This window comes from Podarcis gaigeae (genome assembly GCF_964106915.1).
Source record: "Podarcis gaigeae genome assembly, chromosome: 1".
NCBI classification, from domain to species: domain Eukaryota; kingdom Metazoa; phylum Chordata; class Lepidosauria; order Squamata; family Lacertidae; genus Podarcis; species Podarcis gaigeae.
This window is the reverse complement of record NC_139678.1, coordinates 90114145-90132474: the sequence shown is the minus strand read 5'-3', so window position 1 is coordinate 90132474 and position 18330 is coordinate 90114145. Positions and strand designations below refer to the sequence as shown.

General features: G+C 44.3%; 1 protein-coding gene across 2 annotated transcripts in view; it reads right to left on the bottom strand.

The window, feature by feature from the left end:
- Positions 1–14358, bottom strand: part of MRAS (muscle RAS oncogene homolog) — a 43953-nt gene extending 29595 nt beyond the window's left edge. Inside the window, exon 1 of one of the 2 annotated variants that reach the window (XM_083755982.1) lies at positions 14204–14358. The gene's annotated coding sequence lies outside the window, so the exon portion shown is untranslated. The remainder of the gene's footprint in view (positions 1–14203) is intronic. The other variant, XM_083755984.1, reaches the window with a different exon arrangement.
- Positions 14359–18330: the final 3972 nt, after the last annotated feature.

Sequence of the window (18330 nt, the reverse complement as noted above, 5' to 3'; positions counted from 1 at the left end):
ATACATCTTACAAATATGGACTCATCAATATGAGGGAAATGACCCACAAAACAAAGAGAACCCAAGTGAACACAACCACACTGTGAGTGGCAAGTGTTTGGCAAAGCCATAAGAGTTGGTAGAACAACTTGGAAAAACAAAGGCAAATGTGTGATTTTTCTCAAAGCCATGCACTATGGAAGATTTAGCTTGCTTTTGATCTGGAGGAAAGCCCAAAAAATTCAGTGCTGATGGGTGCAGCTATCATACAGGTTCTAGCGTTCAACTCCATCTCAACCATTTAAAGGCATTATTCCCACATTAAGTTTTGTGATGTAGTAATATCTCCTGGGGACCTTAACCCACATAAGAAATGAACATCTGAACATTCTAAAGTAACATCCTAGCGAATTCCTAAAGAAAATGGGGGTTTAAATATTCCTCGGAAATTTGGGACAATAGCTTGTTGATAGTCACGGCAAAAGATTTTAGCAACCAGAGCTGTCCCTTGAGTAGTGTGCAATTTATATCCCTGCTGAAATTGAGATGGAGTGGGGAGGTCTGACTGAAACAACCGGCACATGCAGTTTTTTAAAATATGGAATGGGATAGGGTTGCTCTGCCACATGTTTGTAAAACATCCCCATTTTGCTTTCATTATCCAATCTCTTAAAAAATAGGTCAATAATGGTCTGGCAGGCGCATTAGCTAGGGAACAAAAGCAGACAGAAACTGCTCTGTTATTTAATAATTCAAATCCCAAATGCTTAATTAAAAACAGTTTTGCTAGATGGGGAAAAAAGTGAGTAAGAAACCACATCTTCCTTCATGGGCTCCGCTGACTGGCATCAAAGAGTTGCCTCCCTCTTTTTACAACACAACACAGAGCATGATTTGGGGAGAGGGAATGTGGGGGGCCTCTCAGGGAAAATAAGAGTGTAATAAAATACTCCTCACTTGGTATTCTTGTGGCACCTTTCTGCAACCTTAGTTTATACTTCAGACAACACGGTGCCAAGTTAAATTCACAGCCAGAATAGCATAAGCTGTAAAGACCCTTCAGTAGAATAATTCTAGGATGATGATTAATGTAAATTCCTTCTCCACCAGCCCACATCCTATTTTTCCTGTGGAGAATATAAATTTGAACAGGATTACTGCTGCTTTGTTGCCTATTTGCACCATTCTTTCAGGTAGCTTGGAAAACGGCCAGTGTCTGGGGTCTGCCTTCTACGCAATATGCTGCTCATTAATAAGTTTGGCTTATTGACAGTAGACAACAGCACCTAAAATTATATACTATATAGACATTCATGGAACAGTCTCTCAAGAGTGAACAGAGTGCACATTTCACAGAAGAGTTGTGTGGCCAATAGCCCATAAGAGGTTTCCTGGGGGATCAGATGGAAGGTCTATGCAGCCCAGATGTCTCTGGGAAGACCACAGATGGGAAATGAGGGCAAAAGCACTCTCCTCCTTTCCAGAAACTGCTTTTGACTGTTTATGAGTTGTGTTCTACTGCATTGTTTTCTTATTCTGTAGCCTACTCTGGGAAGTTCTGGTGAAGGGTATGAGTTGGAGGGTTGGCTGAAAAAAAGAGAAGGTGCTGGTATTCTTAGCTTGATAAAAGTGCCATGAATGCTAGAACTAAACAGCTACCACAGGCAGGAAACACACACTCACACACAAGAGGATGAACATCAACAAAAAGAAAACACTGAGTTTGGAAGGATGAGTTTGGGAAGACAACTGGCTGGACGCTGTGAGACTAGGATACTGGCTTGATCCAGTAGGGCTCTTCTAATATTCTAGGTTAGATTACTGAAATGTGTTATATGTAGGGCTGCCTCTGAAGATGGTTCAGAAACTTCAACTAGGGCAGAATTCAGGAGCCAGGTTGCTCACCGGGTCAAGACAGTTTGAGCATATTACATCAATCCTGGCCCAACTGCAGTGGCTGCCAATTAGCTTCCGGGGCCAATTCAAAGTGCTGGTTTTGACCTATAAATCCTTAAATGGCTCAGGACTGCAATACCTCAAGGACCACCTCTCCCCATATGAACCTACTCAGGCCCTGAGATCGTCCTCGGAGGCCCTTCTTTGTGTGCCTCCTCCACGTGAAGTCCAGAGGCTGGCAGTGGCTCTCCATTTGTGGAACGCTCTCCTCAGAGAAGTTCAGCTATAGATTATAGATCTTTAGGCACAAGGAAAAAATGTTCCTCTTCAACTAGACCTTTGGATGATTAGCATCCAATGCCCTTTTAAATACGTTGTGAGGGAGGGGAATTATTGGTTTGCTTTTATTTTTCCTATTTATTTTGTGTGTTTTATATTGCAATTTTATGTTGCGAACCGCCCTGAGATCGGCGGATGAAGGGCAGTATACAAATTTAATGAATAATAACAATAATGCGTTTTCAATACTGGGAGGAGACGATGCACACCAAGTCGAAGTTCTTTCCTCCGGTCATGTAAGGCTTAGAGGATGCTCGACTCGGGAAGACAGACAAGAACATTATTGTATCTCCTAAACAAGAACAGCAAGAAGAAACTTCCAAGTCCATCTAGTGACTAATTTAGCAGTACTTTCTGCGCCCCTCCCCATTCTAGCATCCATGGGTGCACTTGGACCTCTTGAAAGAAGCACAAAAAAGTTTTTGAACTGGCCTTCCACCAGGTACCATTTCTGAGCTGAATCTGGCAGTGACATTATAACACAGCCTTTTGGAATAGCTATAGTATAGATTAGAGCTAAGTATTGCAAGAAATGAAAGGGGATGGTTGTTTTAATTGGAATGGGGGTGGGGGGAAGAGAAGAGGCATTTTAAAGTCAGATCTATTTTCCACAGAGAAAAAAAAATCTCCACTTTTTTCTATTTCTTTTTTTAAAACAGCCTGGAACATGAACATATTTGAAATGCAGACTCCCACATAAGTATGCCATCTGTGAAGAATTTGCAGCAAATCCCACCCCCATCCTGCCACAGTTTGATGGGGAGGGCAGGGAGAAATTGTATTACAATGTTGTATTGAGTTACACCGCAACTATTAGGTTTTTTTTTAAAAAAAACAACAACTACCCAGACCTCTCAGGGTTTCAAACCTGGATATCAGGGAATGTTGAACAGTTCAGCTGCAGCTGAACTCTCTGGGCATCCCAAGGCAGGAAAAGGAAAGGAGGTTGCAGATTCATGCTGCATGTTGCTGCATATGGCGCACCTTGCTCAAATCTGGGAGCCACATCCTTACGGACACGGGAGCATGTCCAGAGGAAGACCACGGCAGTGTTCTGGAAACAGCTGAATGAGGAATGGTTGAAAGAGTTGGGTGTGCTTAGCTGGGAGATGTGACAAGAGTTTTCAAATATCTGATCTGCTGTAACGGAGAAGATGGAACAGACTTAAGATGTTGTAGAGAGCAGGACTGCACTGGCTACCAATTAGTTTCCGTGCCCAATTCAAGTACTGGTTTTGACCTATAAGGTCTTAAACGGCTCAGGACCACAATACCTCAAGGACCGTCTCTTTCTATATGAACCTACTCGGACCCTGAGATCATCTTCTGAGGCCCTCCTTGATGTGCCTCCTCCTTGAGAGGTCCGGAGGGTGGCAACACAAGAACGGGCCTTCTCTGCTGTGGCTCCCCATCTGTGGAATGCTCTCCCCAGGGAAGTTCACCTGACACCTTCATTGTATACCTTTCGGCGCTAGGCAAAAACATTCCTTTTTAACCAGGCCTTGGGTTGATCTGGTTGACATCCTATTCCTTTTTAAAATGTGTTTTTTTGGGGGGGGGATGTTATTGGGTTGTTGTTTTGATTAAATATATTGTGGGTTTTATGTTGATCTTTTCTGTGAACTGTCCTGAGACCTCCGGGTATAAGCAGAATATAAATAAAATAATAATAATAATACTAAGAAAACAGACTTCATCTAAACATCAGGAGAAAATTTCTAATGGTAAAAACTGTTAGAGAGTGGGACAGACTGCTCAGTGAGTGGCAGGCTCCACATTAAAAGGTAAAGGTAAAGGTACCCCTGCCCGTACGGGCCAGTCTTGACAGACTCTGGGGTTGTGCGCCCATCTCACTCAAGAGGCCAGGGGCCAGCGCTGTCCGGAGACACTTCCGGGTCACGTGGCCAGCGTGACAAAGCTGCATCTGGCGAGCCAGAGCCGCACACGGAAACGCCATTTACCTTCCCACTGGTAAGCGGTCCCTATTTATCTACTTGCACCCGGAGGTGCTTTCGAACTGCTAGGTTGGCAGGCGCTGGGACCAAGCAGCGGGAGCGCACCCCGCCGTGGGGATTCGAACCGCCGACCTTTCGATTGGCAAGTCCTAGGCACTGAGGCTTTAACCCACAGCGCCACATTACTGGAGTACTAAAGCAAAGGCAGACAACCATCTGCTAGGGAAGCTCTGATTCCATCTTGCAATGCAGATCCTGCATTGTGTGAGGGGTGGATTTGGACTAGATGACCACCGAGGTCCCTTCCAACTCAATGATTCTAAGGAGCTGAATAGGGGAAAACAGAGCTTGCTGGAACAGGCCAGTGGCCCATCAAGTCCAGAATCCTATTCTCACAGTGGCTGATGAGATGTCTGTGAGAAGCCTGCAATCTGCACAACAGCACTCTGCCCACCTGAGATTCCCAGCAACTGGTATTCAGAGACATAATACCTCTGACAGTGCAGGTAAAACATAGCTATCATGGCGAGTAGCTGCTGGTAATATCAGAGGTAGCATCTCTGCCAGTCATATTTAGGAACACAATGTGGCCAGCTCAGAAGGCCTCAACTGTCATGCTGCCTTCCACAAAACAGGTAAGACTCCAAGTAGGGTTGCCATATGTCTGGGAATTTCTGGACATGTCCTCTTTTGGGGGCCCTACATGCCCATTTGGAGGAAATTTTACATTTTAAAGCAAATGCCCTGGACTTTGGGTTTCCATTTTTTTGTTTGTGTGTGCATGAGTGGTTTGGGTTCAGGCTCTGGCAACTGGGGCTCTGGCAGTGATTGCCCTAAAAAAGCTCAGCAACTTTTTGTGTCCGCATTTTTACCTCTTGAAATATGGTCCTGGATATGATGGTCTTTCTGCAAGAGTCCGTAGCAGATACTCCAGAAGGAAGACACAGAACATGTTTTGCGTGATTGATCTCCCCCCCCCTCTCCCATTGCCTGCCAGATTTCCATAGCAAGTCTAAACTGCCGCAACAAATGCTGTCCCAAAACCCATCCCGCTTTTGCCCGCTCTCTTATCTCCTGCTTTTGCACAAGTTCTGTTTCAAATTGGGACTCAGTCCCTCATGTTCTTTACTTTCTCAGCATTTCACAGGAGTCCGACCTCTTTGATCTTTAAAGCAATAGTTCTGAGTGGTATTTCCTTAACCTTTCAAGTTCCTTCTCAAGCTTGTGGATAATATGATCCCCTTGTAGCCTTGAAAGTGAATTACTTATCAGATTTGCCTTACACACACACACACACACACACACACACACACACACACACACGTATATGTGTGTGTGTGTTATTATAGCACAGACTAGAAAAACACTTTCGTCTACCCTTCTACTCTTATTATTTCCACAGCTCATACCAATCTTCAGAAATCAAGTAGAAATACATTGGATTCCAAAACTCTGCATAAGGAAAACTCAGCTGTTCTTTTTTTCTTTTCCTTTTTTCACATTTAGATTTCCACAGAGTTGTGTCACACCGAAATGTCACAAATGACTGTTTTAAGTAACTGAAAGGGCATTCACGCTGAGGCAGCTTGTCATTTTTACACAGCTTTGGAAGAGCAGGAATCATCTACCCTTCTCAAGCAACTTCAGTCTGCAAACCTGTGTAAGCCCCACTGAACACCATTGTGGAGCAGATTCTGCACTTTGCTGGCATGACATATTACTATCAGTGTTGCTGCAGGGATCTCAGATATGGGAAATACTTGTGTCTGAAATGTTGGAAAGCTGGATTTGTTATACCGGACTGTGGGAAGTATGTGTCTGGCTGGTATGTGGAGACTTCTGCCTTGGGATGGAGAGTTGGCCAGATAACATCTTGGGTTCCTTCTAGCTTTGCAATATACCTATGGTCCATCCAGTCTATGACCAACTCAGAGGAAGACTAGAGGAAGACTAGAGTCTAAGAAGCTGCTTTTTATATGTTGCCATATAAGTGAAAGACAAACAGGATGGTGCTGGACCAGTTTGGGATTTGGGTCTGATCCAGCAGTGAACTCCTCAATTACAGACAGGATTTGAATTTTGAAAAATGAATCAATTAAGGGCTTTATTGTATTTGGTGCTATGGTATGGTATTTTAAGATGTAGTAAGGTAAAGGGACCCCTGACCATTAGGTCCAGTCGTGACCGACTCTGGGGTTGCGGCGCTCATTTCGCTTTATTGGCTGAGGGAGCCGGCATACAGCTTCCGGGTCATGTGGCCAGCATGACTAAGCCGCTGCTGGCGAACCAGAGCAGTGCACGGAAACGCCATTTACCTTCCCGCCAGAGCAGAACCTATTTATCTACTTGCACTTTAATGTGCTTTCAAACTGCTAGGTTGGCAGCAGCAGGGACCGAGCAATGGGAACTCACCCTGTCGTGGGGATTCAAACCACCGACCTTCTGATCGGCAAGCCCTAGGCTCTGTGGTTTAACCCACAGTGCCACCCGCATCCCTAAAGATGCAGTAGTCCCTTCCTGTTTTCACAGATGCCCCAAATGGAAAACAGCAAGCAGCACCTGAGAACAATAGCATGATTTCCAGCAACTGGTGTTCAGAAGGATTTCACCTCCAGCCGTGGAAGCAGAGCACAGTCTCCAGAATGGCTAGCAGCCACTGACAGACTTATCCTCCACGATTTTGTCTCTTCTTTTATATATATATATATATAAAACCATCCAAACTGGAGGTCATCACTGCCTCCTGTGAAAGTGAGTTCCATATTTTATCTACAACACTGGAGAACTCAAAATAATGAGTTGATCATATTATTAATGGATGCCCCCTTTGATATATGGTTTGTGATGGATGCTTTAAACTGAATTCTTCTTCTTGCATTGCATATATAGATGGAAAATAATTATGCACATACACACATACTTGCCTGCCTCAATTCTATTTGCAAGAACTCAGGTAGGGGGTGATCACATGGCTGAGCACCTCATTCCCCACCCTAGCCCCACATTCAGCCATCAACACACTCAATAATGACTTATTTGTTCCACACGGAATAGCACGAAGTTTCCGAGGCACACACAGAGCAGTTCTTGCTCCATGCAGTCCTAGCCTCCTGTTGCTGCGTCTTCTGCTAGGAAGCACACGCGAGGCGCTGTGCCAGTTACGAGCGTGATTCATCATCTCCATGCTCTCCACTTACATCACGATGCACCGCTGCCAATTAAAAGCACAAGCCTGCGTATGGCCGGGGCTGGCGTCCGGCTGCTTGGGCAGACGGAACCCATCAGGTTTGATTTTTTTCATGTCTCTCTGGTGTCTCTTTGGCAGCCCCACCCTCACGCTGTTAACATTTCTCAGGCCGATAAAGGCAGAGAATGCAAAAAGCAAAACCCCTTTGCTGTTTCAGATTGCCGATCAGTTGTTCATCCATCCCCTTTCGCTTTCTTGGGATGTTCCACCCAGTTTAAGAATCAATCTCTCCCTCTCTCTCCCTCCCTCTCTCTCTCTCATAAGGAAAAAGGGGGAAAGGCGTTTTATTTTATGCAATGTTCACTTCCTCTGTAAAACTGTGAGTAAGTGAAATCAGCCCGCAAGTCTGCTAGTAAACAGAAATTGGGTTTCACATCCTTCCTGGACAAATAAAGTCGTGAGTGTGTGTGCGGTCACCAAAGCTATTCTTGATATGATCAGAATGACAAGATCTCACTCTGCAACAGATTACACGGAAGTTCAATCAGAGTCATTATTACTTAAGGTCAAACTACATGTAGCTTGCCTTTGCATCATTTATAGCCTGCACACAGAGCAGATTGGGATGCATGGCACTGAGGTGGGGAGCTTTAACCCTTTGCCCCTCTCTCCCTGTCCTGAAATCCCAAATACAGCCCTCCCTTATGCCTCCTACTTGCAATGAGAGGAAAACTGTGCAGAGTTATCCCTCTTTGGCAAAAGGGACATAGGCTAGCAGGCAGAGGAGGACTTGGAGCGTAAGCAGAATTGAGGGGCGAAGCTTGTCTTGATGGGCTAGGGCCTACCTTGATCAGGCAGGGGTGATCAAATCACATAGTCAAGAAACCCAGTCCATAGCTATAGAGCTTTGTTCCAACTAAGCAAGCATAGGGTTGCTTTGTGAACCTAGTAATACAAGACTCCCATCTTCTTTCTATAGGCTGCGTGATAACCTCTGACCTTGCTGTTAAGAGTATGAGTCAGTGGGTCGGGACCCAGATCTGAGGGAGTGAACTTCCTTCTGTTCCTGTCCATTTTTACAGTTATAATAAATGCAGCTCCACCAGCAAAAGTCACACCAATCCAAAGCTGAAGACACTACCCTCTTTGTCTAGACATAGCAAAACCGACAACTCTTGTGTGCTTTAGCAGAATTGAAAAATAAAATATCCACAGCTAGGAGACAGGCAAATTAGTAACATCCAAAGAATCTGAGGGCAAGATTCACCTAACCAGCCACATCAGCAAAAGCCCTGTGCACATCAGCAAAAGCCCTCTACTTGCATCATGGGGCTTTCCTCCCCCTGCAATTGGCCCTGGGGGCAGCGGTTGGGAGAAGCCCAGAAGAGCACATTGGAGGAGGGGGGGGCATTGTTCTGTCTGGCAAGCTGGAATGCTTCTGCAGGCATGAACGATTGGAACAGCGTGAAGTTGAATTCTACCTTCAGTATTTAGAACACCCACAAAGTATATATTTCATAAGCTCCTATCTGTATTTTCCAAAATTTAAGAATAGTTGGCAGGCCACCCCTTCAGCAGGCAGAGTGTTCTGGGGGCCAATTCTGATGAGATGCTCTTTCTCCATAGGTCAGCAGGCAGGAAAAAAGAGGAAACATCAATCCTATACTAACATACGTGAAGTAGCTGCTGAATCATTTTCAAGGGCAGCCCCACGTACAGTGCATTGCAGTAATCTAACCAAGAGATTATCAGAGTGTGGATTACTATAGCCACGCTCTGTCCAAGAATGGCCATAGCTGGCAAACCACTGGGCACCCAGGGTCAAAGCAGGATCTAAAGTGCTCCTGAACTACGTGTGTGTGTGTGTGTGTGTGTGTGTGTAACCATGTTTAGAGCTGGGCTACCTAATTCCCAGACGAGAGAAGCACCTACCCACAGCATCTCCATCTTGTTGAGATTCAGCTTCAGCTTATAGGCCCTCATCCACTCCATTACAATGGTCTGGTACCTCCCTGGTCTCAACTCCGGGCTGATGAATGTGACCCCCTATAATAGGGGGTGGCAACTTTTTGTGCGTGTACCCATGGTAACTATTCATTAGTTGCCTGACTCATTAGTCCCAAGCAGAAGCTGCAGTTGTAGAGCACACCTTATTCCATACTGAGAGTATTTCACTGCCGTGGGCAAATTGGACTTCTTTGCCAGTTAACTTTTCCCTTGCTAATTTCTCTTAATTGCATCCATCCTAAAACCCAGCCCCACACAAATGGATTTTTGCAGCCATTTAAAATGTCCATCGATTTCCAGCAAATGTTATGGGAAGATTCAGTTTCAGGGTCAGGACCTTTCATGTTGTATTGAATATATTTAGGGTATAAATGCTTCTTTTTGATGCTGACAGAGTCCCCCTAACACTACACATGCATCTTTTAAAATTATTATTATCAAGGGACTGATTCCTAATAGGGAAATATGTTTCATTAATGCATTTTTAAAAATTAAAATATTTCTATACCACTTTCACAGCAATTCAGAGTTGTTCATAGTGAATGTCTTTAAAAAACTGAATTAAAACTGAAAATACAACATCACTACATAATTTCTTAAAGAACTATAGAAAACAGTTTTTTAAAAAATTAAAAAATCCAGAGCTAAATGGATGAGGAGGGTCTTACACCACCTCCAAACAGATGGGAAGAATTCACAGAAAGGCAGGATGGAAATATTTAGAGCAAAGAGTTGTCGTAACTTCAGGGAAGAAGATCCATAGTTTGTAAGCATCCAACAAGATCTGGAGGTTCACAGGGTCCCCACCCCTGCGGGAGGATATCAGGAGGAGACCTCATTTGGCAAATGGGCTCATATCTTAATCTGAAACATTTTGTCCAACTGGTTTGGTGGGGCAGTACAATAGATATTAGAAGATTACAAACTTGATTACAGCTTTTGGCATAGCACAATGAACAATAAAAGGTGGCAACATGCAGAATGCAAGCTGCCAAAAAGGAAAACATAAAAGCACACACCATACAATACTATGAAGGCATAAATGCCTGTGAAAACAAGAAAGCTAATAGCTATATAAGTCATGAATCTCACTAGGAGGTCTTGCTTAAGAATAACCTATCATGCAAGAATGTTCCAATGATAAAGGTGGGGGCGGGGACAGTAATAGGAACACAGGAAGCTTGGAACAGAAAGACTCAAGTGAGGCATATAGTCCTATTTAACTTTTAGGGAGATCAGGGCAGCCCATGGAAGGTTATCCTCATTCATCCGCCCAGCAACCCAGTGAGTTGGTTAGGCTAGGACACAGTAAATGGGCCAAGGCTGTCCAAGGAGTTTAGTGCAGCCTTTCACGACCACCAGGTATTTTGGACTACAACTCCCATCAGTCCCAGGAAGCATGGCCAATGATTAAGGATGATGGGAGTTGTAGTCCAAAACATTGGGAGGACCCAGGTTAGTGAAATACTGTATGGCTTAGTGGCTGAATCAGCAGTTGAACCCAGTCAAGCACTCTATTCACTACAACACGCTTGACTTGATTGTCACACACTGCATTCACAATGGATTCCTTCATGCATCTCTTGTCTTTGGGGAAAATGAACCATCTATTTAGTTGTATCAATCGACTCTTCACCAAGACTTGATACTCTTGTGTGCATCTGTGAAGCATTTTGGCTGTGAGTCCTGGAAGACCTGCTCCTTGCCTTGCAGGCCTTTTCCCACCTGGCCTTGGATGGCAGAGCCCTGAGTGACTCCAATGACAAAACCAGAGGCTGTTGCACTCTTCTTGGTTTTTTTGTATCTTTATTTTAGATCTTGTTGTGATTTATGTGGAAATTGTTCAGTTTGGCTGCGTATTTTTGATGTTTTGTTTATTGATTATGACTGCTTTTGTTATGTTGCAGTTATTATTATTATTTTCATGTTGTAAGCCACCCTGAACATGGATAAACTGTGGAAATGTGGCATACAAACAGCTTGATATATGTATCTTCTGATCCTCCAGTGTGTTAAAGTCTTTGCGTTTTATTTATTGAAAATACTTATACCCACATTCCTCTCAATGGATACTAAGTTAACAAATAAGGCAACCATACAACAGAGTAACTAAATGTAGCTACAGCAAATTAAGGCAGCTAAAATCCGCCAATCGCAGAGCAGGTTAAACAATCCGGACTGAATACTCAGAGCAAACAAGTATGTCTTAAAACCTTGGACTAAATCAGTGTTGGCTCAAGTTGCTCCACTTAGTGGAGGGCATTTCACATCACTGCAGAGAAATCTCTCCGCAACCACAAAATAATACTTTTACTTTCTTGTGAAAGTGATGTAGACTCCTAGACAAAAAACAACAACACAAAAAACCCAGCCACAAACAGGCAATGCATTTAAAATTATGAATAAGCCTTGGTTTAAAAGGTCATTTACTTATACTATGCCATTCTTCCAAATCCATTCCTTCATTTTACAATAGTAGCTTGAGAAAGATTAAACTAAAACAAGGGAAAGCAACATGGTGCCCTCCAGATGTTGCTGATGACAACTTCTATCATTCCCAACTATTGGCCATGCTAGCTGATGAGAGTGGAGCTCACACCTGGAGGGTATCAGTGTCTACTGTGGAACTAAGGATAGTGACCGGTCCAAGAACTGTCTCCTAGTTTAATGAGGTGGCTATAGTTCCTCCCATCCATCTCCTCTCTAGTCTTTTCACCAGCCCTCCTTCCCTGTCTGCACAAAAGGAAACATGCTTGCAAACATTCCATATCTCTTCTATATTCCACCATGCATCAGAGACATTCACGCAAGGCACAAATATGAGTTTCAAAAGTGCCTTTTAGTCCTGTGATAAAATGGGCTAGCAATAATTTGCATTCTGAACTGATCCAACTGAGAATATGGAAGCAGTGCAGAAACATGGCATGTGGTGCATGGGGGTGCAGGGAGGGCAACTGCCCCCCTAAATCATGTAAATAAATAAAAAAATTGTCTTGCAGATAACTCGATTCTGCCCCCCCCCCCCCAAATCCTGGCTATGTCCGTGATGTGGCGTATGTAGTCAAACAGTTTCCCCTCTTACAGGCTCAAGTTTGCAGCTCCACTTGCAATGTGGCTGAAGCGTTGTTGTGACAAAGGGGTGACGGTTTCCATGCACACCAGTGCAGGAGACGAAAATGCATAGAATAGGTATAACACATTGTGCTAATTCCCCCTGCCCCCCACGTACAAGTCATATTTGTGCAGGAAAATCACGTGTAAAGAAGCTCTAAATGTTGCAAGCTGGATGTGTGGCAATGCTGTCACATGGCTACATGCCAAAGAGGCAAGTCACATGCAACTTTTTGAGAGAAGCAGTTCATCACAAGGTTATTTTACCTCATCCATTTCACATTTCGACCCTCAGAGGGATAACCATATTAGTCTATTACTTTGTGCATGACACAAAAAAGTAGCTCCTTAAAAAGGCTGAAAAGTTTACTGTGACAAAAGCTTCTGAGGATGAGAGTCGATTCCATCTGATGCACTGAAAAACTATTCTTTTCTTGTTTTGACATTGTCAAGCACAGATACACCCTCTGAACTATTAATAATGATCAGTATCAGTTTCTTTCTTAAGGCTGCAATCCTATGCATACTTTCCTGAAAATAAGACTGACAGGGGCTTGCTTTAAGAGCAGAAGAACAGAGGCTTCGGCTGTAAACTCCTACAAGAAATTGGGCAGAGATGGGGTAATCCACTTTCCAACTATTCATATTTCACTTAGCCAAGTCCACAGTGCCAGATTCTGGACAAACCCAACACTACACAACACAGAATCAATCTGTTACTTATATGAATTGGCTTAACTACTGACTGGGTTTTTCTGCATGAAATCTGTTTCATACCTAGCTAGAGACCAGATTTTCAGTCAGGACATTAGATTCTGTATGCTAGTTGTTCTTTGTGTACACAAAAAAAGCTTCGTTGAGGCTGCAACCCTAGAACCACTTACTTGGGAGCAAGTCCCATTGAACAAAGTGAGACTTATTTCTGAGTAAATGTGCATGCTACTGTGGTATAAGCTTGCTATTCATTCATTTCCTTCATCTTCCCCTGCTGTGAAGCAGCTTTTTGTTTTTGTTTCCAGCTCTTTATTATGTACCTTTCAGGCCAATAGCTTCAGTTCTGAGGCTTTCGGTTTTTGAGCCAATGATCTTTTAGAAAAGAGAGGTGTATGCATTTCCCCTTTTTAAAAAAAGTATATTCTTGAAAGGAATCTCCAAAAGCAGCCAGAGAAGAGTCCAAGCATAAAGGTCAGGCATGTGAAATATACTATGATCAACTGAGGCTGCAGTTCTGTATAAATTTAGCTTGGAAACAAACCGCACTTAGTACAATGGGACATGCTTCTGAGTAAACACAGAACCGACGGGGGGGGGAGCATTCCTAAGTATGCTGCATAAATTATTATTGCTCACAAATAACTGTACTGCTAAACTGTTACCAAAAAAGAGGCTTCTTCCTATATCGCCCAACAAATTAGGTCATCCGAACAGAACTATATTTAATCATTTAAAGAGCAGAAAATAGTTTGCAGGAAAGAGGCGCACTACACAGGCAAAGTTCTTCACTGGCACCTCTTCGAAGGGGTAGAATTATAACTCTGGCCAGGCTAGTTAATATGAAGAGAGATCTACATTTCTGGAAATGAGAGATCTGCAAGTTAAAGGTTATGCAGCGTTTGACAATCGCAAGCTTTGATAGAAGAACTCTGCTCAAGATTCACATGCATCGCCTCTCGGTGGGCGAAAACAAAACAAAAAAGATTGCGCTTTATGCAGCCCAGAAGTCACTCACCGTCAGCACCCGGCTTGGCCCAAGCCGCGCCCGTCCAGGACAAGCCGCTCTCTGGCTCCAGTTGGCGCTTCTTTCTCTTCAAAGTAAATCCATCCCTTTGGAAAAGCACTCCGAGGAGATGGTCATGAAACCGCCCCCTCCCCGTCAGTCACGCCTTCTCCTGCCCCCTCCCCATTCGCGTCCAATCAGCCCAGCTCTAGCCTCTTAAAGCTACAGCGACCTCCCTGTGGGGTTCTTTAAAGGCCGACCGGGACGATTACAAATAGAATGGGCTCAAACGCGCGCGGGAAGGCGGCGGGGAGGGAAGAAAGCGATTGGCAGGATTTATTTTTCTGAACGGGTTTGTTTAAGACTGACAGAGACGGAGACAGTCTTTTTGGCATCGGGGTCAGCAAGAGCGGCCCCCCCCTTCTTCAGGAAAATGGTGCGGTCCTGCCCCAGTTCCCTCCATGAATTGGCTTTTAAGGTGGACTTACAAGGTGCAGGCGTTTGGGGGGCGCCGGCGGCACCTTAAGGGGGCATTAGACGCGCTGCTCCTTCAGACGCGCTGGCTGTTTGCAAGTGGGCTTGCTGGAGGGATCGTCCAGCAACGACTGAGAAGAGAGGGGCGGCGGTTTTATTCCGCAAATAAAGCCAAGCTAGCGCTTCCCTAGCCATCATCGGTGCCAAAGAGCGGCACGCGCCGCTCCCAGCTCGGCGCATTCCAGATCCCTGCCCTGTGTACGCGCTGCTATTTGATCCAGGCCACCCTTCGCTCCATCTTTCCCCCCCTCCTTAATAGGAGGAAAAGATCCATTTCGCCCACCTACGCTTCTTGCCTTTAGTGCATCGTTGTTGCGGGCTAATATTGCGCGCCAGGACTCCAGAAGAGCCGTGCCGGGTCCCACCTAGTCCGTGTAGCATCCTGTTCTAACACCTGGCCGGCCAGATGCCGCTGGGAAGCCCACGATCTCAGCGCAGCATCCCATGCCACACTTGGCTGGGCCCAGCACCTGGTATTCAGAAGTATTCTGCCTCTGCCTCTGAGAGTGGAGGGGGGACATAGCCCTTGCACTAAAAAAACAAGAAAGCCAGAGATACTGCTATGTGCTGAAAGCAGTGCTGGATTTATGTATAAGCTAAACAAGCTATAGCTTAGGGTCCCACTCTCTTGGGGCTCCCCCCCCAAAAAATAGAGGGGAAAAAACACCTGGATGTACATTTCCAAAATATAAGATAAAAAACAAATAAAACTTACATACGGCAACAGTGTTTTGTATTGTGTAGGCTCCTATGATGTACATATTTTGTTATGTGCAAATGGCTTTAGATACCTATTAGGTCCATAAATTACCATATAGCATATGTTCAACACAAAAAACAGCGACAATTTGTTGTTGACAAAGGACAGCTGGACATACAAAGGGCCCCATTATCTTAGGGCCTCATCAAACCTAAATCCGGCCCTGGCTGAAAGCAACAGAAACAATAAACTGAGAAGGTACCTGGTTTAAATACCGTTTCTGCCATGTTATCATAGGTGGCCTAACTAGGCCAGGAATTCTCTGCCTCAGCGACCCCCCCCCCCCCAAAGCATTAATACTACTAGATCTATCACAGTTCATTAGTGGCTTCTAGTTATGATGGCTATGTAGTATCTCCAGAACCATTATCAGTTGCTGGGGGTCACAAGATGGAGAAGGCAGTTGTGCTCATGTCCTCCTTGTTGGCTAGTTAAAACCAGGGTTAAGATTGCATCGTTCATCTAGATTTACAATTTCTAGTTACTGGTGTTTTTTTTAAAAAAAACAACAACAGATTTTCCATGGAAAAAGTAAATCCAGCTTTAAATGAGAAAATATTGTCATAGGATCAAGGAACTGCTGAACTGGTTAAGCTAGTTTCTTCGTCAAATTGATTGCCAGTTAAATACTCCTATCTCTGTAACTGGAGGTATGGCCATGTTGTGATAGAGATTAACAGGAGATGCTCCCAGGAGGAGTGGGGTGGACCTTTTCCTATCTCACCTGGATGGATGCCTTACCACCCTAGGAAGGAGAGCCATAGCCAGGAGGGTTAGCATATGTGGGTGAGTTTTGCTGATGCTGGGAGATCAAAGCTGACTTTCTTTGTGGGCTGAATCCAAAGCTATGGTTAGTGGAGCACCCCAGGAACTTAATGGAGACGTGAGATCTATTGGAGTGTTAATGCAGTCTGTCTCTCTCTCTCACACACATAAAATTTTTATTTTTGGGGGTTTCAAGAGCACGTGCATTGTCTATTTTCAGGTCATAGTATCTTTTCTACAAATCAGTTATGTCCTATGTGAGACATTGATGTTGTATACAATATAAGGTTGGGGGAGAAGAGAGGTGGGTGGCAAACTTGCATTCTTTTACATAATGTATGTGTGAGGTTTTGTGTCAGTGTCACTTGGGTAGATTCTCTTTCTATTCATTCATTATATTTCCTTGGCAGTGAGAGAGGTGTGTGGGGGGGGGGCAGAGCATGGTTGGTTGTCTTTAGTTGGCTGCAGTGAGACTTGTTTGCATGGAGTGGGGAGGGAGAGATTGTTGGGTCAAGTTAGTCTTTGGAACGTGAGATGTCATGTGCTAACAGAGCTGTACTCATTTAAATGCAAAAATCCTGTGCTTGTTCTATCCAAAATTAACTTTCCAAAACATGTTGTGGACCACAACATGGGAACCTCCCAACGGGATGCTTTTCCTTGGCTGCGTAACTTGTGCCTTTGGCATCAGGATGACTAGACGTTGCGCCAACTCACTTTCCTGCCACTTGGCATATCTGCACAGCAGGGAATATCTGGGAACTTGTAGTTCTCTGCGGGTGTGCAGGAGGGATGGTGACAGAGAATTCTCAACACCATCATTAAGGAACACAATCTTGGAATTGTTTGAGGGAAGCCATGGCAGTTACGATGGTACAACATGATGTACATTTGCAGTGTAAATATACCTTCAGGGCTCCAATGCGTGTACCCATTGTTGACTTATACACCAACTTGCAGCCATAGCAAAGGTGCTTTCACATACAAAAACCAAAAACACTGTCCTTCTCAGCATGTCATGAATGGGATCCAGGCAATGGTACCAGTTTTCAATAATTTATTAGTTCTATCTGTTCAAGAGGAGTTCTCATCCATGCACACATGTTTGGCAGGGATAGCAAAAAAACCCCACACATTTGCTCCGAGCCTCTTTCTCTGCTTACTCTGAGAGACAAGTTGGCATCATGATTACAGGGCTCTCTGGCCCTATCAGGATGCTTTTGTAAGACTACTGCCTTGATTGACGCCAATCCATGCCTTGCTGATTCGTAACTTGCAAGGAAAGTAGCTCATCTTCTCAGAGGCAAAGTCCTGTTTATTTGAGATAGCTAAACTGCTGAAAGCTATTGATGGCTAACATCCATTTAAACATTCACTCATTCAGTTCATGATTACATTAAAAATAGTAAGAAGAATGGAAGGAAAACGTATCTGAACTTTGGTGCAAAATAATATCTGATTTATCATGATGTGCGACAGGCAGCTGGTTGCCCATGTGCATGACAATCCCTATTTTGGAAAACTTCAGTCTAGCCATGTCAGAAGTGGGAATTCTTTGTTAATGGTGGAATAATGCAACATCCCATGTTTGTCCTTACAACAAACCTGGGAGGAGGTAGGTTAGGTGAACAGATTGTGACTGGCCCAAGTGAACTTAACAGCTAAGTGGGGATTTGAACCCAGGGTTTCCTACTCCAAGTCTGACCCTCTAACCGTTGCGTTACCCTGGCCGTTAACAGAAGTGGAAGCTGACTTCTTCCAGTTTCTTGCTTCATATTTAGACTTTTCTAAATGTCCTGCCCCGTTGATTGGATTTCTTTCAGCTTTGCGTATAATCTGTCTGGGAGCATTTCTGGATGAGTCAACACAGGGTTCACTTGGTGTCCTGTTCTTCCTATTCACCTTGATGTGTGCAGTATTTCAGCCCATGGTTGTGCTGGGGGAGGAATGGGAGCTTCTGCTGACCCCCGCACCACTTCTTCTACACATGCCCCTCTGTACTTGCATGGGGAGGGATCAGATCTGCCCAGATCTGGTGGTTGGCTTAGGATTATTAACGCCGATGTAACGCTGCATTAGG